This window comes from Aotus nancymaae, unplaced genomic scaffold (genome assembly GCF_030222135.1).
Source record: "Aotus nancymaae isolate 86718 unplaced genomic scaffold, 86718_ANA_hifiasm-v0.15.2.pri h1tg000076l, whole genome shotgun sequence".
Taxonomy (NCBI): Eukaryota; Metazoa; Chordata; class Mammalia; order Primates; family Aotidae; genus Aotus; species Aotus nancymaae.
Genome location: NW_026988491.1, coordinates 19,362,533 through 19,386,241, shown reverse-complemented (window position 1 = coordinate 19,386,241; position 23,709 = coordinate 19,362,533). Strand labels below are relative to the sequence as shown.

General features: G+C 51.9%; 1 protein-coding gene across 1 annotated transcript in view; it reads right to left on the bottom strand.

Annotated features, from left to right (window-relative positions):
* ARHGAP8 (Rho GTPase activating protein 8) overlaps nucleotides 1–17,318 on the bottom strand; it is an 81,912-nt gene extending 64,594 nt beyond the window's left edge. Inside the window, exon 1 of the mRNA XM_064368200.1 lies at nucleotides 17,292–17,318. The gene's annotated coding sequence lies outside the window, so the exon portion shown is untranslated. The remainder of the gene's footprint in view (nucleotides 1–17,291) is intronic.
* Between the last annotated feature and the right edge of the window lie 6,391 nt (nucleotides 17,319–23,709).

Genomic DNA, 23,709 nt, shown 5'->3' with positions numbered 1-23,709 from the left:
GGTGGTGCGTGTCTGTAGTCCCAGCTACTTGGGAGGCTGAGGCAGGAGAAGTGCTTGAACCTGGGAGGCGGAGGTTGTGGTGAGCCAAGATCGTGCCATTGCACTCTAGCCTGGGTAACAAGAGCGAAACTCTGTCTCAAAAAAAAAAAAAAAAAAAACCACGAAGTAAATGTCTTAAAATACAAAGGTGAAGCTATATCTACATTTTGAGACAGGAGACATCACTACAGATACTACAGACATTAAAAGGATAACGAGGGGATATTACAAATGCCCTTAAGTCAAGACGTTCAACAATCTAGATAAAACTGATATACTTCCTGAAAGACAGAAGCTACCAAAGCTCACTCAAGAAGAAACTGCTAACCTGAATAGCCCACTATCTAGTACATAAGTCAGATTTGTTAAGAAAAGCTTCCTGGCTAGGTTTGGTGGCTTGAAGCTATAATCCCAGCACTTTGAGAAGCCAAGGAGGACGACTGCCTAAGCCCAGAGGTTTGAGACTAGCCTGGGCAACATATGAGACTTCATATCTAAGAAAAATAAAGACTAGCTGGGCATGGGAGTGCACATCTGTACTTCCAGCTATTTGGGAGGCTGAAGTGGGAGGATTGCTTGAACCCAGGAGGTCAGGGCTGCAATGAGACATGATTGCACCACTGCACAATCTTGGGAGACATGGGAAACAGAAGAAGATTATGTCTCAAAAAAAAGGAAAAAAAGCAGAGAGAAAAGAAATTCAAAGAAAACTCTGGTGCTACGTGTGATTTCCACATTTTCTACGGTCCTATGATTGCATCCTCAACCAATCAACAGCACCCATTCCCTAGCCCCCCTGCCTGCCAAAATATTCTTGAGAAACCCTAGCCTCTGAATTTTCAAGGAGACTGATTTGAGTAATAACTCTACTTCTCCTGTGTGGGCTGGCCTCAAATCAATGAAACTGTTTCTTTACTGCAATCCCACCATCTCAGTGAATTGGTTTTTCTGTGTTGCGGGCAGGTAGAACCCATCAGACAATTATAATAGTACCAATAATGACAAAACACTGAGGAACAGAACAAAAGAGGTGCCTAACCTTTACACAGAAAACTACAAAGCATTCTTGAAAAAAGTAAAGGGACCTAAGTATACAGGGAAATATATCACACTCCTGGATTAAAAGACACAACATTGTTACAATGTCAAATTCTTCTCCAATCAATCTACAGACTGAAACACAATCCCAACCAAAATCCCAGCAGGCTTTTTCACAGAAATTAACAAACTGATTCTAAAATTTATTTGAAACGAAAAAGGGCCCACCCAGAATGGCAAAAACAATTTCGAAAAAGAAGAAAGTGGCCGGGCGTGGTGGCTCACACCTGTAATCCCAGCACTTTGGGAGGCCGAGGGCAGTGGATCACGAGGTCAAGAGATCAAGACCATCCTGGTCAACATGGTGAAACCCCATCTCCACTAAAAATACAAAAATTAGCTGGGCATGGTAGCGCGTGCCTGTAGTCCCAGCTACTCGGGAGGCTGAGGCAGGAGAATTGCTTGAACCCAGGAGGCGGAGGTTGCGGTGAGCCGAGATTGTGACATTGCACTCCAGCCTGGGTAACAAGAGTGAAACTCCGTCTCAAAAAAAACAAAGACAAAGAAAGTTGGAAGACTGTCTGATCTCAAGACCTATTATAAAGCTACACTAATCAGGACAGTGTGGGCTTGGCATAGAGAGACATACAGGTCAGTGGATTGGAATAGAAAGTCCCAAATAGCCTCACATATATGTTCGGCTGATTTTCAAGAAGTGTCTCAGGCCAAGATTGTGGGTGGATGATGGGGCCACAGGTGAAGGAAGGATGATGGAGAACAGGACACTCCACAAGGCCCAAGGCTGCTCAAAGGGAACAACGCAGCCAGGCACAGTAGCTTAGGCCGGGCATGGTGGCTCACGCCTGTAATCTCAGCACTTTGGGAGGCCACGGCAGGCAGATCACCTGAGGTCAGGAGTTTTAGACCAGCCTAGCCCACATGGTGAAAGCCCTGTTTCTACTAAAAATACAAAAATTAGCCAGGCATGGTGGTGCATGCCTGTAATCCCAGCAACTCAGGAAGCTGAGGCAAGAGGATCACTTGAACCCAGGAGAAGTAGACTGCAGTGAGCCGAGATCGTGCCACTGTACTCCAGCAACAGAGACTGTCTCGGAGAAAAAAAAGAAAGAAAAACACACCTCTTTGACAGGGACTCTGGCACCATCACCTCAGCCAAGGAGCATACCTAGCGTCCTAACAGTAAGGCAATCTGATGTTACACCTTCCTGCAAAAGGAAGGACACAGAGCTGTGAGGAACTCTCGCCCAAAAGGTTTAATCTGAATCTAATTAAGCTTTCAGTGCTAATGTTCAGTTTACAGGAAATACCCCCATGTCCAAGAACAGGAGAAAGGACATCAAGGCCAGGTGCAGTGACTCATGCCTATAATCCCAGTGCTTTGGGAGGCTGAGGCAGGAGAACCGCTTGAGCCCAGGAGATAGAGACCAGCTTGGGTAATGCAGCAAGACCCTTGTCTCTGCAAGAAGACGGGGGAAAAAAAAATTAGCCAGGTGTGGTGGTGCACCTGTAGTCTCAGCTACTCAGGAGGCTGAGGTGGGAGGATCACTTGAGCCCAGGAGGTTGAGGCTGCAGTGAGCCACGATCCCACCACTGCCCTCCAGCCTGGGCAAAAGACAGACGCTGTCTCAAAAACAACAAAGAAAGAAATGACATCATGGTGGGGAGGAAAACTGACAAATCTAGGAGAGGCATTCTACAGGACAATTGGCCTGGTCGCTTTAAATGTTGTCTTTTTTTTTTTTTTACCCCCGAGAGATAGTCTTGCTCTGTTGCCCAGGCCAGAGTGCTGTGGTACAATCTCAGCTCACTGCACCTTGAACTCCGAGTCCTGGGTTCAAGCAATTCTCCTGCCTCAGCCTCCTGAGTAGCTGGGATTATAGGTGCACACCACCACGCCCAGCTAACTTTTGTATTTTTAGTAGAGGTGGGGTCTCACTTTGTTGGCCAGGCTGGTCTTGAACTCCTGACCTTGTGGTCCACCCACTTTGGCCTCCCAAAGTGCTGGGATTACAGGCGTGAGCCAGCCTGCCTGACCTGGTATTATTTTTAAATTTATTTTTATTTATTTATTTTTGAGACAGGGTCTCACTTTGTCGCCCAGGTTGGAGTGCAATGGCACGGTCTTCGCTCACTGCAACCTCTGCCTCCCAGGTTCAAATGATTCTCCTGCCTCAGCCTCCTGCCTAGCTGGAATTACAGGCACGCACCTCCATGCCTGGTTAATTTTTGTATTTTTAGTAGAGACAAGGTTTCACCGTGCTGGCCAGGCTAGGATGTCTTTTTTTTTTTTTTCCTTTTGAGACAGAGTCTCGCTCTGTTCCCAGGCGCCAGGAGTGTAGTGGCACGATCTCAGCTCACTGCAACCTCCGCCTCCCGAGTTCCAGCAATTCTCCTGCCTCATCCTCCCAAGTAGCTGAGGCTACAGGTGCGTGCCTCCACATCCAGCTAATTTTTGTATTTTTTAGTAGAGATGGGGTTTCACCATCTTGGCCAGGATGGTCTCAATCTCCTGACCTCGTGATCCACCCACCTCAGCCTCCCAAAGTGCTGGGATTACAGGCATGAGCCACCGCGCCTGGCTGAGATGTCATTTTTTAAGAGGAGGGAGGGTGTAGGGGGTTGTTTTCCAACAGAAAGAAGCCAAAGTGACAAACAGTTAAAGGCAGCGTGTGAGCCTTGGTGGGTTCCAGTGTATAAAGGACAATTGCAAACATTCTGGGGACAACTGAGGGATCTGAATGAGGCCTGCACAGTCGATGATATTAAGGACTTGCTGATTTTCTTAGACGTGATGATGGTATCAGGCTACATGGGAGAATGGTCTTTCTGTTCAGGAGGTGCAGCTGACATGTTCAGCAGGGACTGCAGGGGTCTGCAGCTGACTCTCCAATAGTTCAGCTAAAAGAGAGACAGAGAGAGGGGGAGAAAGAGCATCCGTAATGAACAATACCAACTTCTGAATCAAGGTAAGGAGTATATGTGTGTTCTTGGCAATATTTTTCTTTTCTTTGAGGAGTCTCACTCTGTTGCCAGGCTGGAGTGCAGTGGCTCGATCTTGGCTCACTGCAACCTCCACCTCCTGGGTTCCAGCAATTCTTCTGCCTCAGCCTCCGGAGTGTCTGGGACTGCAGCCACGCGCCACCTCTTCTGGCTAATTTTTTGTATTTTTAATAGAGATGGGGTTTCACCGTGTTAGCCAGGATGGTCTCGATCTCCTGACCTCGTGATCAGCCCGCCTCAGCCTCCCAAAGTGCTGAGATTACAGGCGTGAGCTACTGTGCCCAGTGAGCAATATTCCTTAAATGTTTCTGTAGTCCGGGGAAAGAGGGAAGAAGGGAGGGAGGAAGCAGAGAAGGAAAGAAACCCTTGCACGGTTCCATTACCTTAATAAAGTGCAGCTTCCCCACTTATCAGAGAAGCAAAAGGATGCCAGGGAGGTACAGACATTTGTTCAAGGTCAGACGCTCGTTCACGGTCATGCAGCAAACCAGCTTGAGGACACTCCTGTACCTCCTGGCTCTGCATTTTATTTTACCTTGACACAGGTAAGCCCAGACTCTTTGGTTCTGGAGCCAAGCAGTGGCTGTTTTCCCAGACTTCATGTCCCGTTTCAACCAGCCTCCCCATCCCACCTCCTGCTGCAGCCCCCCACCCCAAGGCCTCCCTGAACCCCCTGCCGTCTGCTCCCTCAGGCTGCACTCTGCTGCCAGACTGCTGGGTGGCCTTGGCCAGGAGTTTTGGTTTCTCTGGGCTGCAAGATGGAGCAAGAACCCTGCCCCGCTACTCACTGACTTGGTGCCAAGCATTTGAGGGATGCCAGGGCATTGCCGGAGCCCAGGACCAGGGAGAGGAAGGAGGAAAGGGCGGCAAAGACCCCCAGAAAGAGCCCTTGGGAAGACAGGCAGGTGAGGTCCCGGGCATCCTCTGCATACTATCTACATATTCACACACAGACACACACACGTGCGTACATGCACAGACATGCATGCCCACAGACACACACACACAGACACACACATGCACAAAGACACGTGCACACACACGCATATACGCACATGTGAGTGCATGTATGCACAGACACACGTGTGCCCACACCAGTCCTGTCGCCTCTGCACCTGCATTTCTGGGGCCATCAGACTCCAGCAAGTTCCTTGTGGACACTCCTTCCTCCTTCCTACTCCAGTGTAGATGACTGATTCCACAGCACCCTCCAAGGACGCACAACCTCTCACACCAGGGACAGGACCTGCTGCCAGCCCCGCCCCACAGCCTCCCCTGGGATTCAGTCCTCTGTGTTTTTCCATAATCACCTGATCTGGAGGACCACACCACGGCTTCTGAGGGCATGAGGCGGATGGGTGGAGGTGGTGGAGCCAGCTGGCAGGGCTCCGGGTGCAGACCCAGGATCAGGTTGGCCTCCCTGGCAGGGTGCAGGGCCCAGGGTGCCAGGCAGGGGAGGCCCAGCATGTCCCACCTGCCCACGGGCCTGCCTTCTCCGGGAGGAGCCCCGGTGCCTCTTCCCAGCCCTCCCCAGGCCAGCGGGCAGCTTCCTAGGGGCTGGGGAGAAGCACAGGAGTGAGACCTAGGCTGCGACCCTGTGCTCACACCCTTCAGGGACTGCTTCTTGCCTGCTGTGAAAGTGAGAAAGGAAACTCAATCGTCTACACCCACAGCTTTGGCCAAACTGCAGGCAGCTGGTAAGAAGGGCTGCTCGGCGAGGTGAGAATTTGGGGCATGCCAGTCACCTGTCTCCCGGTCGCCCAACAAGCCCTGGCTGCCAGGCGCAGAGGTGACAAGGGTTGCTCTGCCCTTGGCCCGTGGGGACTGCCTGCCACCCTGTCCTGCCACTCAAACTTCATGGCAGGCATGGGGGGCTCCTGATGTTTGATCATGGGAGGAGGGCAGGTTCCAGCAGGGGACAGACCCACCCTGTCCCCACTCCCACTGCTTGGACCTCACTGCAGTGCAGGCTCCAGCCCACTCCAACTCCATCCCACCCCTTCCCAGGGCCCCCACGCACACCCGCCTTGTGGGCTAGCCTGGAAACCTGGCCCTCCCTAGCGACACAGCCTCTGTGACAAACCTGTAACAAGCCAAGCAAACAGCTGAGAAGCAAACTTCTGAGGGCACCACGTCCCGCCTGGACACATCCCCCTCCCTGGCAATGCCAGGGCACCTCCTCAGGTGCCCGCCCCTCCCAGGGCACAGGCACACAGCTACAGCATTCTTGCTTCAAAGCCTTGCAGGAGACACGGACAGCAGACGGAACAGCCAAAAGAGCCCGGTGCCTCTCCCGTCCTTGGGGAGCAGGCCTCCCTGCCACAAGCAAACCCCACTGCAAGCCCCGGGCCAGCTTCGGCCCCAGGGCCACACACAGGCCACAGGGCTGAGGAGCCTGCCTAGATCCCAGCGCCTCTGAAGCCAAGAAGCCTTTGATTTTCCCTCCGGCCTCTGTTTCATCCAAACAAGGACAGAGCCTTTTGCCCCCTCCCCTATCTCAAAAAGCACAGACTGGATGATTTGTTTTGAAGTTTGCTCGCTCAGTGTGAGCACCACATAATCCAGGCCTTGTGTAGCAACACTGGGAAGGGGGGGCGTGCCAGGGTGAGCCCCGGGAGCCCCTCACCCTTCCCGCAGCCCTGCAGCTGACAACACTCTCAGCTCTCTCCAGCAGGGGTGTGTGAAAACCACACACACACACGCACACACACACACCTGCCTGGAGAGCCGTGACTGACTCAGGCCTTTTCCCTACACTCAGGTTTATCCTTCCCATGAACTTCCAGAATCCCAGACAGTGGCGCCAGGACCACCCCAGTGAGCATCTTGTGCCGTCAACTGACACTGTAAAGCAGGAAAACAGGCCCAGAGAGGGTGAGGGCTTGCCCAAAGGCACATAGCAAGTCGGCAGAGGACTGTGTCTGCAGCCCAGGTCTCCTGGCTCCAGCTGAGAAACTGAATGACTCAGAACATGAAGGAAATGTGGAACACACGAAGGAACGTGAACAACAAGAACCCCCATCGCGCACCACCGCCCTGGCCCACTGCAGCAGGCGCTTCCCTGCTTTTCTTTTTTTTTTTTTGAGTTTTGCTCTTGTCTCCCAGGCTGGAGTGCAATGGCACAATCTTGGCTCACTGCAACCTCCGCCTCCCGGGCTCAAGTGATTCTCCTTCTTCAGCCTCCCAAGTAGCTGGGATTACAGGGACGCACCACCACACCTGGCTAATTTTGTAATTGTAGTAGAGACAGGGTTTTGCCATGTTGATAGCTGGTCTCAAACTCGCAAACTCAGGTGATCTGCCTGCCTCAGTCTCTCAAAGTGCTGGGATCACAGGCGTGAGCCACCGCACCTGGCTTTCCTGCCTTTCCTTTGAGGGGCTGCTCTGTGTGGCACCAGGACATGTTGCTGTCATTCTCAGGCCTGTCTTTGCCATGGACCACCCCCCCCATCAGTTGCCTTGAACTATTTTTTAGATCTCATGCCAACAATCCATTTTTCCAGCATTTGCTACCAGCCCCCACAGGGGCTTCCTTGTCACTGTAGCGACAGATGTGTGCCTCGGTGGAATGCCCTTGCATCATGACGACCAGAGAACGCTCCTCCAGGTTCTCCGACTCTGACTCTTGGGGAGTTATTTTACAACTCTGCAAGCTGTCGATAACTTAGAGCCGTGCAAAATGACGCCTGCCCATAAACACGTGGACTCCGTCCCTGCTGGCGGAAGTGCAATTGCCTTCTCTCCCTTCCTCCCCTTTTCCTGCCGCGACACCCCAAATGTGCCTCCATTTACACTTCCATTTCAATACGCCCCATCTATAAATGCCTCTGTCTTTCAGATTCCCTTTGCAGTCACTGACAACATCTCCCTGGTTCTCTCGTGAGCTAAATAAAATCGTTAATGTGTTCATTTTTTTTTTTTTTGGAGATGGAGTTTTGCTCGTTACCCAGGCTGGAGTGCAATGGCGCGATCTCGACTCACCGCAACCTCCGCCTCCTGGGTTCAGGCAATTCTCCTGCCTCAGCCTCCCAAGTAGCTGGGATTATAGGCACGCACCACCATGCCCAGCTAATTTTTTGTATTTTTAGTAGAGATGGGGTTTCACCATGTTGACCAGGATGGTCTCGATCTCTTGACCTCGTGATCCACCCGCCTCGGCCTCCCAAAGTGCTGGGATTACAGGCGTGAGCCACCGCGCCCGGGCCCTAATATGTTCATTTTTACATCTGTATGACAGTCACGATTTTGCCCTTTTCTGAAAAGTCTCTTTTTTTTTTCAAGACAGTCTTGGTCTGTCACCCAGGCTGGAATGCAGTGGTGTGATCGTGGCTCACTGCAACCTCCACCTCCCGGGTTCAAGTGATTCTCCTGTCTCAACCTCCCAGGTAGCTGCGATTACAGGCGCACACCACCACCTCCAGCTAATTTTTGTATTTTTAGTAGAGATGGGGTTTCACCATGCTGGCCAGGTTGGTCCCCAACTCCTGACCTCAGGTGATCTGCCCACCTCGGCCCTCCAAAGTGCTGGGATTACAGCTGTGAGCCATCTCGCCTGGCCTGAAGGTTATCTTTTGCTCTAAGTGTGCTCTGGGCACCTAGCCCGTTGAATGAGCAGGCACTGAATGAAGGAAAGGTGTTTTTCTCTCCACCTTAGCAACCAGCAAGAAAACAGGCTCTCAGCCTCACTGTTTCACAATTTTTACCCAACTTTTGTTATGTAGGCATGACTGGATACATCACTGGCCATTGGTGATCCAATCTCCAATCTCTCTCCTCTCCCCAAAGGTTGTCAGGGACTGACTGACAGCTGCAAACTTCAATCACATGGCTGGTTCCTCTGAAACAGCCCCCATCCTGAAGCTATCTAGGCCCTGCTCTGAGTCACCTTATCAAAGTGTAAATTCAGCTATGGTCAAGAGAGCTCTGGCCGGGCGCAGTGGCTCATGCCTGTAATCCCAGAACTTTGGGAGGCCGAGGCGGGTGGATCATGAGGTCAGGAGTTTGAGACCAGCTTGGCCAACATGGCGAGATCCCATCTCTAATAAAAATACAAAAATAGGCTGGACATGGTGGCTCATGCTTATAATCCCAGCACTTTGGGAGGCCAAGGTGGGCAGATCACCTGAGGTCTGGAGTTCGAGACCAGCCTGACATGGAGAAACCCTGTCTCTATTAAAAAAAAAAAAGAAAGAAAAAAGAAATTATCTGGGCATGGTGGTGCATGCCTGTAATCCCAGCTACTTGGGAGGCTGAGGTAAGAAAACTGCTTGAACCTGGGAGGTGGAGGTTGCAGTGAGCTGAGATCGCACCATTGTACTCTGGGCAACAAGAGTGAAACTCCATCTGAAAATAAATAAATAATTAAAATAAAATAAAATACAAAAATTAACCAGGCATGGTGGTGGGCACCTGTAATCCCAGCTACTCGGGAAGCTGAGGCAGAGAATTGCTTAAACCCAGGAGGCGGAGGTTGCAGTGAGCTGAGATTGTGCCACTGCACTCCAGCCTGGGCAACAGAGTGAGACTCTGTCACAAAAAAAAAAAAAAGCCGGGCTTGGTGGTGGGCGCCTGGAATCCCAGCTACTCAGAAGGCTGAGACACAAGAATCGCTTGAACCCGCGAGGTAGAGGCTGTGGTGAGCTGAGATCATGATTGCACTCCAGCCTGGGTGAAAGAGCAAGACTCCAGCCTGGGTGACAGAGCAAGACTCCGTCTCAAAAAAAAAAAAAAAAAAACTCATAATGAGTAAGAAAAATGCTCTTCCAAGGGTTTGAGGGGCTCTGCCAGGAACCAGTGACAAAGACCCAACGAAGATTTTTGGTTTTAGAGATGGGGTATCATGCTGTTGTCCAGGTTGGAGTGGGGTGGTATGATCATAGCTCACTACACCCTTGAACTCCTGGCCTCAAGCAAGCCCCCTGCCTCAGCCTCCAGAGTAGCTGAGACTACATGGGCACACCACTGTGACTGGCTTTTTTATGTATTTCATAGAGACTGGGTCTCACTATATTGCCCAAACTGGTCTCAAACTCCTGGACTCAAGCGATCCTCCCACCTCAGCCTTCCGGGTCACTGGGATTACCGGCATGAACCACGGCACTCAGCTAAGATTCATTATACCACAGCCCCCACCTGTAGGTCAGCTCCTGTCTGCCCTTCTGACCTGTTAAAACAATTCTCTCATATGGTTTGGCTGAGTCCCCACCCAAATCTCATCTTGAATTGTAGCTCCCATAATTCCCATGTGTTGTGGGAGGGACCTGGTGGGAGATAATTGAATCATGGGGGCGGGTTCCCCCCTACTGTTCTTATGGTAGTGAATCAGTATCAAGAGCTCTGATGGTTTTATAAGGGGAATCCCCTTTCACTTGGTTCTCATTCTTTTTGCCGGCCGCCATGTAAGATGTCCCTTTGCTCTTCCTTCACTTCCACCATGATTGTGAGGCCTCCCCAGCCACGTGGAACTGTAAGTCAATTAAACCTCTTTCTTTATAAATTACCCAGTCCTGGGTATGTCTCTATCAGCAGCATGAACATGGACTCATGTATTCTCTCTTTCCAAACAGGGGCACGTCAGGCCCCTGTCCACATGCTCTTAACTCCCTGTATGCACTACTCACAGTGCTCAACCAGGTGCGAGTTTACAGATGTCCCTTGGTATCCACGGGGAATTCGTTTCAGGACTCCTAGCAGATACCAAAATCCGCAGATGCTCAAGTCCCTGCTGTAATATGGTGTAGTATTTGCATATAACCTATGCACACCTTCCTGTATGCTTTAAATCATCTCTAGATTACCTGCAATACTTAACACAATGTAAATGCCTGTAAATAGTTATGACACTGTGTTTTTTAGGGAATAATAACAATGAGAAGGGCCGGGCGTGGTGGCTCACGCCTATAATCCCAGCACTTTGGGAGGCCGAGGCGGGTGGATTACGAGGTCAAGAGATCGAGACCATCCTGGTCAACATGGTGAAACCCCGTCTCTAATAAAAATCTAAAAATTAGCTGGGCATGGTGGCGCATGCCTGTAGTCCCAGCTACTCAGGAGGCTAAGGCAGGAGAATTGCTTGAACCCAGGAGGCGGAGGTTGCGGTGAGCCGAGATTGTGCCATTGCACTCCAGCCTGGGTAACAAGAGCAAAACTCTGTCTCAAAAATAATAATAATAATAATAATAATAACAATGAGAAAAGTCTATATAAGTTCCACTTATTTTCTTTTCCCAATACATCAAATCCGTGGTTAGTTGAATCCACAGATGAGGAACCTATAATGTGGAGCCCATGGATACAGAGCCCACAGTTACAGAAGCCACGGATGCAGAGCCCACAGATATAGAGGCCACGGATGCAGAGCCCACAGTTACAGAGGCCACGGGTACAGAGACCATGAATACAGAGGCCATGGATATGGAAGGCTGACCACACATATTTCTGTGATCCTTTTGCTGTTAACATGGGCTTCCTTTAGCAGATTAAAGTTTCATGAGGACCGAGCCCAGCCTGGACTTGCTCAAACAGTTATCTGTGGTACCTAGTTAATGGCCTAACACATGCAGGTCCTTCATAATCATCAGAATGAAGGGAAAATAAGCCAGACATTACAAGTGGGACCTTTCTCCTGGGCAGTAGGCTTCAGAGCAGAAGCTCCATCCCCCTAAGCCTGCCTCGCCCTACATGTGAGTCCATACAAGCCTCAACTCCCTCTCAACCCTCCCTGTCAGGCCCTTTCCCTCAGAGCCTCCACCAGGGTGGGGGACAAGGGCACAGAGAAACCATCAGCATCTGTGGGGCTGGGCCGGCTGCAGCCCTTCATTAGAAACATGGACCCAAACAGGTGTGCCTGCAGAGTGGATGCGATGCAGAGGAGATTTCAAATCACCCAACTGTTCTACTTATAATTCATAGCAAAACGGTTTGTTGCTGTAAAAATATATTTGCACATTACATAAATAAACCCTCACAGCAATTATCTTTATGCTGTAGCTACAAATTAACACCTACTTACCTCGGGCAAATTAGCACCAAATTTAATTTGAGTGGCACGTCCGATGTGCAAGGCATACAGAGGAAGAGCTCGATGTGGTATTTGCACAATGAAGCCTCTCGTTTCAGAACTGGGTGTTCTGATAAAGGGCTCTTGGGAGGAGGGGATGGGTCTGATGCCATCCAGGCCTAAGCTTCCAAGACTCAGAGACAAAGAAGCTTGCACACAGTCATACCTGAGACAGACGCTGACCAGCGATTCCCAGGAAAGTCCGGGAATGATGGGGGGAGGAGCTCTTGCTCATGGCTGAATGGGGGTCACTACTGAGCCGGGATTCCAGTGGCATCCCATAAAAAGTAACTTCCAGCTGGGTGTGGTGGCTCACGCCTGTAATTCCAGCACTTTGGAAGGCTGAGGCAGGCAGATTACTTGAGGTCAGGAATTCGAGACCAGCCTGGCCAACATGGCAAAAACCCATCTCTACTAAATATACAAAAATTAGCCAGATGTAATGGCAGGCACCTGTAATCCCAGCCACTCTGGAGGCTGAGCGGGGAGAATCGCTTAAACCCAGGAGGCGGAGGTTGCAGCGTGCTGAGATTGTGCCACTGCCCTCCAGCCTGGGTGACAGAGTGAAATTTTGTCTTAAAAAAAAAAAAAAGTAACTTTCACTCTTTTTTTTTTTTTTTTTTTTAATATGATGGAGTCTCATTCTTATTCCACAGGCTGGAGTGCTGGGGCACCGTCTTGGCTCAGTGCCACCTCCACCTCCCAGATTCAAGCAATTCTGCTGCCTCAGCCTTCCGAGTAGGTGGGACTACAGGCATGCACCACCATACCTGTGTATTTTTTTTTTAAGTAGAGACGGGGTTTCACCATATTGGTCAGACTAGTCTTCAACTCCTGACCTCATGATCCACCCGCCTCGGCCTCCCAAAGTGCTGGGATCACAGGTGCGGGCCACTGCGCCCGGCCAAAACTTCCCTCCTTTGTCTCAGCACTGCATGAATTTGTTAATACAAATCCTCACTGCCCAGTCTTCATCGCAGCCACCACTGGGTCCCCAGCACTGGCAAGACAGCATGTGCAAGGCCATTTGTCCAAGTAGCAGACAAATGAGACCCCCAAAGGTGGCAGCAGCGAAGTCCAAACAGGCTGACTGGGACCTGCATCAGGACCTTGTCAGAGGCCTGCCCACAAACCCCAGGAGATCTTCAGCACCGTGAAAGGGCAAGGAAGTCTCTAAAGAGCTGCTGAGGCCACCCCCTCTCCTGTGGGTCAAGACTCAGGGATCCCCCAACAGCCTGTAGGGAACGCCAAGCATCTCTGCTGCCCTCCGCAAGGGTGCCCAGGTGACCATCCAGGCGCAAAGCTCTCACCTGCACACCCTCCAGCTGCAAGAGGTGAGTCTGTCCTACCTCCCTGGGCCCGCCCAATTAGGCTAAGAGTAATCTTATCTCCTTTTCAAAGCTTAATTCAGGAACGCAAGCCAGAGCTAATCAGCACAAGACCATCCCCTGACCATAGGAATTTAGCCAATGATGATCGTGGAAACCGTCTGTGGATCACTCACTTCGTGCAGGGCTGTGCGGCCCGGAGGGGGGAGGTGGGGGAACATGGTGTGTGCAAAGGCCCTGAGGTGGCGGTGGGGGCTATGCTGAGGGGCAGCCGGGAGGCCTGTGTGCCAGGCCAGAGGGAATCGGGTGCGGATGAAGGACATGAGCTCTGGAGGGCAGCAGGTCCAAACCACAGACTCTTTCAGGCTTGTGCAGGGGTTCCTTTGGGTCCCTGCGGCTCCGGGAAGTTTCCCAGGTGCTTCTGAGACAGAAGATCCTATTTCTCAAGAGAGAACCACTGGGGGAGTCTCTCCAGGAAGCTGGGTAAGCAGATGAGACCTGGAGGGCTGTGGCCAACTTGCCGCCCCTCTGCAGACCCAGCAGCCCACAGAGAAGCCAGGGAATAGCCAACCCCTGATCAAGCCATACCTGATCTCCATCCTATCCTCAGACCTTTTCAGCTACACGGGCCAATGCATCCCTACTGACTTTGGGCCAGTTCAGAGTTCTGTTTTCTGTTAATTACAGCCAAAACCATCCTGATGCTCCAGGTGCCCTGCCTACCCCAGATTGGAGGAGGGGCTTCCTGTGGGCTTCTGGAAGCCCTTAGGTCCATCATAGCCCTCATCAGTCTGCACCATGTATCTGTATGCTCTTCCTGACCCATCACTGTGTGTGCCCCGACAACAGGGTCATGTGACTCATGTCTGAGTCCCGCACTCAGCCAGCCTGGGGTTGGACACATGAGCAAGCACTTGGGAGGTCTGTTGAATAAGAACAAGCAGAGGGCATAAGGCAGAGTCCGGGATCCAAGGCCCAGCTTGGCCTGGTTCCTCCCACACTCCAGGGTCTCTCCCACACTCCAGGGTCTCTCCCACCACCCACCTTGTTCACCCCCTTCTCTGCAATGCATTCCAGGCTGTCCCTGAAGTGGACGCAGCTGGGCCTCTGCTATGAGCCCTACGATCCACATTTGGGCATGCTGGGGTGATCCTGGGCCCTCTCTTCTCCCTAAAAAATGGTAAATCAGCCGGGTGCAGTGGCTCATGCCTGTAATCCCAGGACTTTGGGAGGCTGAGGCGAGTGGATCACCTGAGGTCGGAAATTCGAGACTAGCCTAACCAACATGGAGAAACCCCATCTCTACTAAAAATACAAAATTAGCCAGGCATGGTGACGCCTATGATCCCACCTACTCGGGAGGCTGAGGCAGGATAATCACTTGAACCCGGGAGGTGGAGGTTGCGGCGAGCCGAGATCACACCACTGCACTCCAGCCTGGGCAACAAGAGCAAAACTACGTCTCAAAAAACAAAAAAAAGTGGGGGTAAATCCGTGTCCTCCATTCCCAAACCTGGATCTCAGGCCCGACCTCTCTCCCAGCTCTGACTTGAATATCCCAACTGCCCACTCAACCTTCCATGACAACCCTGTGTGTCAAGGCCTTCCTGTCATTCTTGGAATAAAATTCAAACCCCCGCACAAGCCTGAAAGAGTCTGTGGTTTGGACCTGCTGCCCTCCACAGCGCATGTCCTTCACCCCCACCCCATTCCCTCGGCCCTGGGACACAGGCCTCCCTGCTGCCCTTCAAACACACCCCCACCGCCACCGCAGGGCCTCTGCACACGCCATGCTCCCCCACCCCACCCCCACGCCGAACGCACAGTCCCGCACGAAGTAAGTGATCCACAGACAGTTTTAGCCAATTACCATCATCATTGGCTAAAGTTCACTTTAATGACTGTCTCAATTAAAATCTACCTCCTGGGAAATTAAAGTGGGATTCATGGAGCCCCCATATACCCAGGCTTGGTCTTCAGATGCCTCTTTGCAGAAAGACCTGGTTATGCTTTAGCCAGGCCAAAGAGAACTGCCCTCCCTGCAGCCAGACAGGAAACTGCCACAGGTACCCGGAGAAGTTCAGGCGGCCCTGTACCTCCCACCTGCTCCCACCCCCTCTGTACCTGAGGTGGAGGCCACTGGCGCCCATGAAAAAGCACAGGCTGGGGGCGGTGGCTCATGTCTGTAATCCCTGCACTTTGGGAGGCCAAGGTGGGCAGATCAGTTGAGGTCAGGAGTTCGAAACCAGCTTGGCCAACATGGTGAACCCCTGTCTCTACTAAAAACACACAAAAGGGCCAGGTGTGGTGGCTCATGCCTGTAATCCCAGCACTTTGGGAGGCCGAGACGGGCGGATCACGAGGTCAAGAGATCGAGACCATCCTGGTCAACATGGTGAAACCCCGTCTCTACTAAAAATACAAAAAATTAGCTGGGCATGGTGGCACGTGCCTGTAATCCCAGCTACTCAGGAGGCTGAGGCAGGAGAATTGCCTGAACCCAGGAGGCGGAGGTTGCGGTGAGCCGAGATCGCGCTCCAGCCTGGATAACCCGTCTCAAAAAAGAAAACACACACACACACACACACACACACACACACACACAAAATTAGCCAGGCATAGTGGCGGGCACCTATAATCCCAGCTACTCAGGAGGCAGGAGGATACCTTGAACCTGGGAGGCAAAGGCTGCAGTGAGCCAAGATTGCGCCACTGCACCCCAGCCTGGGCAACAGAGGGAGACTCCATTTCAAAAAACAAAAAAAAGATTAACCAGGCAGGGTGGTGTGCACCTGTAGTCTGAGCTACTAAGGATGCTGAGGTGGGAGGATCCCTTAAGCCCAGGAATTTGAGGCTGCAGTGAGTTATAATCACGCTCCAGCCTGAGCAACAGAGGAAGACCCTGTCTCAAAAACAGGAAAAAATAAAAACAGTGTTGCTAAGTGTTTTAAACATGATAATAATATTGCAATAATGCGAAAAAAGTTGGGGGTACTGAAGCTTGATTTAACACATCACAATGCACACATGTATCAAAACATCACACTGAACACTGTAAATGTGTACTATTTTTATTTGTTAATTATGCCTAAATAAAGCTGGAAGAGTTTTTTGAGACAGAGGTTCACTCTTGCTGCCCAGGCTGGAGTGCAATGGCATGATCTTGGCTCACCACAACCTCCACCACCCAGGTTCAAGCGATTCTCCTGCTTCAACCTCTCGAGTAGCTGGGATTACAGGCATGCACCACCATGCCTGGCTAATTTGTATTTTTAGTAGAGACGGGTTTCTCTATGTTGGTCAGGCTGGTCTCAAACTCCTGACCTTAGATGATTCACCCGCCTCGGCCTCCCAAAGTGCTGGGATTACAGGCGTGAGCCACGGCACCCAGCCAAAATAATTATTTTTTTAAAAAGGGATTCACCTTCCAGTATTTAGGGAGTATGAGGTCTAGGAGCGGCTCCAAAATGCTACAGGGAATAGGGAGGGGAGATTAGGGTGAGAGGGTGGAGGGGAGTTGCGGGGAGGCTGGGGTAGGGGTGCGGGGGGGAGAGGATGACCGCGGGCGAGCTTGGCTGCTGGGTGGCCATGGTTGACGGAAGACAGCAGCTCACTGAACATCCTTTGAGTGTCTACAGTTCTCCACAGATAAAAAGAACTTAAATGAAAAAATAAACCCTTTTATATAAAATGCAAGGAATTACAACAGCGTGGGACCTGCTCTGGAGAGTCAGGTGGGAGCCCCAGCTACAGGGGCCTCAGAGGCACCTCCAGGAAGCCCCACCCGAGTGCCACAGGGGGCCAACCTTTCCTGTAGACAGCAGATCCGCAGCCCAGACAAACCCCTGCCCCTTCCGAGTCTCCTTTGCTTGTTTTCATTTTATGGCCAGGTGCGGGAGCTACCCAGGAGTCTCTGGAATCCAGACCTGCTCAACCAGTTCCTTCTGGACAGTCACCGCTCCACTCTCCCCCCGCCCACCGGAAAGCCATTGCTCCATCCAGGCCACCGAAGAAAGAGCTGCTTGGCCTTGGCCTTCCATGTGGAAGGCACAGGCTCTAAACAAAGTTCATTCTTCTCTCATCTCCCCGTGCAAGATCCTCCCCTGAAGTCAGGAGACAGAACGGATACCAATAAATGGGAACCCTGCACTTCGCACTAACTCATTTAATTCTCCCAATGGCCCCATGAGTAAATAATGACATTGCCCCTTTTCCACAGACAGGAAACCCAAGCAAAGGGGTCAGCAACTGACTCCAGATCAAGGGAGAGGAAGTCAGGCCCCATCCCGGTTTCTGGATTTTTTTTTTTTTTTTTTTGAGACAGAGTTTTGCTCTTGTTGCCCAGGCTGGAGTGCAATGGCGCGATCGTGGCTCACTGCAACCTCCGCCTCCTGGGTTCAAGTGATTCTTCTGCTTCGGCCTCCTGAGAGTAGCTGGGACTACAGGCACGTGCCACCACGCCCGGCTAATTTTGTATTTTTAGTAGACATGGTGTTTCTCCATGTTGGTGAGGCTGGTCTCAAACTCCTGACCTCAGGTGATCCGCCCACCCCGGCCTCCCAAAGTGCTGGGATCACAGGTGTGAGATGCCGAGCCCGGCCTCCATCCTGGTTGTTAAACACTGCAGTGCCTGCCTCTCCCAAGCCCTGAGGTTGTCCCCACCCTCTACTTTCCCAGCCTCAAGACAACAGGCTGGTTTATGACACCCATTTGAGAGGTGAGAAAATGGAGGCCCGAAGACCTGACATGGAGAGAGAGTCACTCAGCCAGGTCCTCTCTGCCTTCCAGGGACACAGAAATCTGAACACAACAGGCTGCCAGTAGCTCCAGGGAGACTCCCTGTGAAGGCAGCTGGGGCAGGACTCTGGAGCAGGGCACTCCCCGGCAGCTAAGCCCCACACATGCTCCTGCAAGGGTATCCTCACCCACGGAGCAGGGCCCAGAGGGGCTCCCTCAAATGAACCTCAGGGAGCCCTTGGGAAGCATCTGGATACACGTAGTGCATCTTCCTTGAGCATCAGTTTTCATCAAAGGACCAAGGGGAAAAAGTTAAAAATCTGGAAAGAAATGGAAAATATCTATTTCCTTTTTCTTTTTTTTGGAGTCTCACACTGTCGCCCAGGCTGCAGGGCAATGGCACAATCTCAGTTCACTGCAACCTCCGCCTCACCGGTTTAAGCAACTCTTATGCCTCGGCTTCCCAAGTAGCTGGGATTACAGGTGCTCGCCACCACGCCCGGCTAATTTTTTGTATCTTTAGTAGAGATGGGGTTTCACCATGTTTGCCAGGCTGGTCTGGAACTCCTGACCTCGTGATCCACCCGCCTCTGCCTTCCAAAGTGCTGGAATTACAGGTGTGAGCCACTGCGCAGGCCAGAAAACATCTAGTTTCTATCCCCATGCTAATTTCACATAGATTTGAAGGGTAGTCACTGGCAGGCTCCAAATGGCTCCAACTTACACCAGCCACCAGCTCCCATGTGGGAGGCACACCTCAGTGCCCTGGGAGGTGGCCCAGCACAGTGAGTGTGGGAGGAGGGTGGGGACGCGGGGGACACTGTAGCTGTAGCACAGCTGGCTTCGAAGCCTGGCTCTCCAATCACTAGCCATGAGACCTTAACCCTCCTTGTCTGCTTCCTCATCTGTGAAAGGGGCAGTAACACGAGTCCCTGCCTCATGATGTGAGCAAGGAGTCAGGCAGCTAAACGTGCAGGGAGGGCTTCATGGCCATGCGGTGACCACCATCGCCATGGGGAAGAACGGCCAACAGCTCCTTTTGCAAATGAGGAGGCTGAGTGCCCCAGAGGGAGAGTGACCTGCCCAAAAACCAGGTCTCCTGACTCCTTCACCCTCTCTTGCTCACTCTTATGTGGCCTGTGCCTCAGTTTCCCTATCAGTGAAATGAAGGTAAAATCAGGGAATGGGATGGGTTTTTTTCTTTTTTTTCTTTTTCTTTTTACTTATTTTTTAAGAGATGGGGTTTCTTCATGTTGGCCAGGCTGGTCTCAAACTCCTGACCTCAGGTGATCCGCCCACCTCGGCCTCCCAAAGTGCTGGGATTATAGACATGAGCCACCACGCCTGGCCTGGGATGGGTTTTTTTTAATGAGGTGAAGGATCCTGCCAGGTACCTCCAGGACCTGAGTTCCCTGCTCTCATCTCTTTAACCGAAGCCACCTTTATTTAACCCCATCATCTACGGTGTGCCCATGAGCGGCTCAGCCTGGAACTGGCTTATTAGGCAGATGGCAGGATGTGCCAGGCATGTTTAAGTTATGTAAGTGTCAATGACTCAGCCGGGCTAGGTGGCTCATGCCTGTAATCCCAGCACTCTGGGAGGCCGAGGTGGGTGGATCACCTGAGGTCAGGAGTTCGAGACCAGCCTGGCCAACATGGTGAAACCTCATCTATACTAATACAAAAATTAGCTGAATATGGTGGCGCATGCCCGTAATCCCAGTTACTAGGGAGGCTGAGGCATGAGAATCACTTGAACCTGGGAGGCAGAGGTTGCAGTGAGCCAAGATCGTGCCATTGCACTCCAGCCTGGGTGACAAGAGCTGAAACTCTGTCTAAAAAAAAAGTTTCAATGACCCAATGAAGTTATCCAAGTAAATTGCCACCACCTGCGTCAGGTACACCATGGACTTTTTCACCTGTAACTCACAAGCAAAGTATCCCTAGCCAGTGGGTGCCAAGCCCTTCCGCGTCCACCTCCCATCCACCTTCCAGCTCAATGGCCGCCTCCTCTAGGAGGCCCTCCCTAAGCTCCCACAAGTCCTTGGCTTCTCTCCATCACACAGAAGCCAGACTCTGGGACCCTGAGGGCAGGGACCAGGCAACTGACTGTCCACAGAATTAGCTGGGCTCAGGCTCACATCCCATACCGCTCTTTGCCCTACCGCCGTCACCTGTGTTAGTTTGGGGAATGGTTAGTCATCGAATCAAAGCAGGAGCCCACAAACAGGATCCTACAGCTGCCAACAGATAGCCAATCAAAGGACGTGGACTTCTGAACCGGCGCAGGCTTAAGTGTTGAGTTCTCAGTTGGACAAATGTCAACACCGCATTTCACAGGCCAGCGAGGGATGGCACAGAGCTCTCTAGAATCCACACAGCCTCTTCCACAAAACCCCTAGGTCGGTGGCCAAGGCGCTGTCCCCACCCCGACAAACAATCCCACCCTCCTGCCCCCGGGCGGACTGTGTGGTTCCTTCTGAGGCCTTCACACTCCTCCCAAGGCAGCCGGGAAATTTCCAAGCTAGGGTGTGGCAGAGCCCTCAAGGATTCTCAGGCGGCTCCCCAGGATTGAGGGACAGGGAAAGGCAGGGCCTCCCCGCCTCGCTGGCGACCCCCTAGGCTGCTACAGTGGCTCGGTTTAAAGTTCGTGCGTTTAACTCCTGGGGGTTCCACTCCTGTCGAACCGCCCAGACCCCCAGGCCCAGAGTTTGAATCAACACAGCACCTTCCCCGGCCTCTGTTTTCTCATTTGTGAAACCAGAATGACTCCACCTACCTCTTAGGTTTGGTGTTAGGGAGCTTGCGGGGGGTGCTGTCCCAGGCACTGACCTGGCCCAACCTGAGACCCCAAGGGAACATTTAAGCTGACACAGTCAGCTTCGCCCCCCAAAAAAGTAGCCCTCTCTATGGAAAGCTCACAGCCCTGGTGTGACCACCTCAGTCAGGCCTCTTAGCAATAGAGCTTCATCTCATAACATCCTTAAACTAAAGCACCCATTACAGGCTCCTCCAATATACCAGGTTTGTATTCAGCCACAATTCACCGTTCAACCCCGACTCAAGCAGGTTCACAAGCCAGAATCTGGCTTCGCCTCTACTAGACCTAATTAGACTAGCAAAGTCTACACCAAAGGCCATTTCACAAACCCAAATTTCAGCCACCACCACCGAAGGCCTAATTAAACTCTACTCTCTCTTTTTTATTCCTTCCATTCTAACCCTACTATTAATTATCTATTACCCCGAGTAATTTCAATTGCGACATAAATACTAACAAATAATGACCAGACCAGAGCAAAACACAGGCAGAGAGAGGCGAGAGCGCGGGGAGGCGTGCTGGGTGAGAAGGAACCGGACGGGGCGGGGAGCGGGGAGGGAAATCCAGGAGTGGGGAAGAAACGAGATGGAGGGAGAGGGAGTCTGGAATCCGCCGGGGACCTGGAGGCTGCGCGCCGGCCAGAGCCCTCCCCAGGGCTGCACGTGGCATCGCGCCCGCCTGGGCGTCCCCAACCCGGCCAAGGGCCCCTCGTCCCCGCACACGCCCCGGAAGCCCCCGTGGCGCCCCCACCCGGGGCAAAGCTCCCTTCCTGCGCGCTCCCTCCCGCGGGGGCCCGCCTTACCCGGCCACGAACCCCGCCAGCCCCACCTGCGTGCCAGGTCCTCCGCTCGTCTGGCCCCTCCCCGGACGTGGCTCCCGGGCAGGCCCCGCCCCTCCCCGCCCCTCCGCCCGGGCTACCTGGTGGGAACGCAGTCCCAGGTGCAAGAGCTGACCCTGGGTCCACCTGGGTGTGTGGGGGGTAACAGGGCGGCGTCCGGCGGAGCACGCGCGCTCAGGAGCCCCTCTCACGGCGCACCCTGGGAGCCCCAGTTCCCGCCTGGGCTGCGCCCCCCTCCCACAAGACACCCCTGTATGGGGCGGGCACTTTCTTGCTGGTCCAGTTCCCCATTTTTTATTTTTTATTTTTGTTATTTTATTTTATTTTATTTATTTATTTTTTTGAGACGGAGTTTCGCTCTTGTTACCCAGGCTGGAATGCAATGACGCGATCTCGGCTCACCGCAACCTCTGCCTCCTGGGTTCAAGCAATTCTCCTGCCTCAGCCCCCCGAGTAGCTGGGACTACAGGCGTGCCCCACCATGCCCAGCTAATTTTGTATTTTTTAGTAGAGACGGGGTTTCACCTTGTTGACCAGGATGGTCTCGATCTCTTGACCTCGTGATCCACCCGCCTCGGCCTCCCAAAGTGCTGGGATCATAGGCGTGAGCCACCGCGCCCGGCCCTTTATTTTATTTTTTTAAAGATGGGGTTTCACCATGATGGCCAGGCTGGTCTTGAACTCCTGACCTCAGGTGATCCACCCACCTCAGCCTCCTTAAGTGCTAGGATTACAGGCGTGAGCCACCACGCCTGGCTTTTATTTTTTATTTTTATTTTGTTTATTTTTTTTTTGAGACGGTGTTTCTCTCTTGTTGCCCAGGCTGAAGTGTAATGGCACCTCGGCTCACTGCAACCTCCATCTCCCAGTTCAAGTGATCCTCCTGCCTCAGCCTCCCGAGTAGCTGGGATTAAAGGCATGTGCCACCACTGCTGGCTAATTTTGTATATTTAGTAGAGATGGGGTTTCTCCATGTTGGTCAGGCTGGTCTCAAACTCCACACCTCAGGTGATCCACCTCCTTGGCCCCACAAAGTGCTGGATTACAGGCGTGAGCCACCAAGCCTGGCAGAATGCTTTTCTTTTGGGTGTATATACCCACTATTGGGATTGCTGGGTTGAATGGTAGTTCTATTTTAAATTCTTTGAGAAATCTCCAAACTGCTTTTCACAGTGGCTGAACTAATTTACACTCCCACCAACAGCGTATAAGTATTCCGCTTTCTCTGCAGCCTCGCCAGTATCTATTATTTTTTGACTTTTTAATAACAGCCATTCTGTCCAAAATCAAGAAGCTGGCAGAAAAAAATAATAATAGCCATTCTGACTGGTGTGAGATGGTTTCTCCTTGTTATTTTGCTTTGCATTTCTCGGATGACTAGTGATGTTGAGCATTTTTTCATGTTTGTTGGCTGCTTGTATGCTTGCATGTCTTCTTTAGAGAAGTGTCTGTTCATGTCCTTTGTCCTTTTTTTTTTTTGAGGCAGAGTCTTGCTCTATTGTCCAGGCTGGAGTGCAGTGGTGCCTTCTCGGCTCACTGCAACCTCTGCCCCCGGGTTCAAGCGATTCTCCTGCCTCAGCCTCCCAAGCAGCTGGGATTACAGACATATGGTACTACACTCAGATAATTTTTGTACTTTTAGGAGAGATAGGCTTCACCACGTTGACTAGGCTGGTCTTGAACTTCTGACCTCAAGGGATCCACCCCTGCCCTTGGTCTCCCAAAGTGCTGGGATTACAGGTGTGAGCCACCTCGCCCAGCCCCTTGGCCACTTTTTAATAGGATTATTTTATTCTTGTTGATTTAAGTTTCTTATTGATTCTGAATA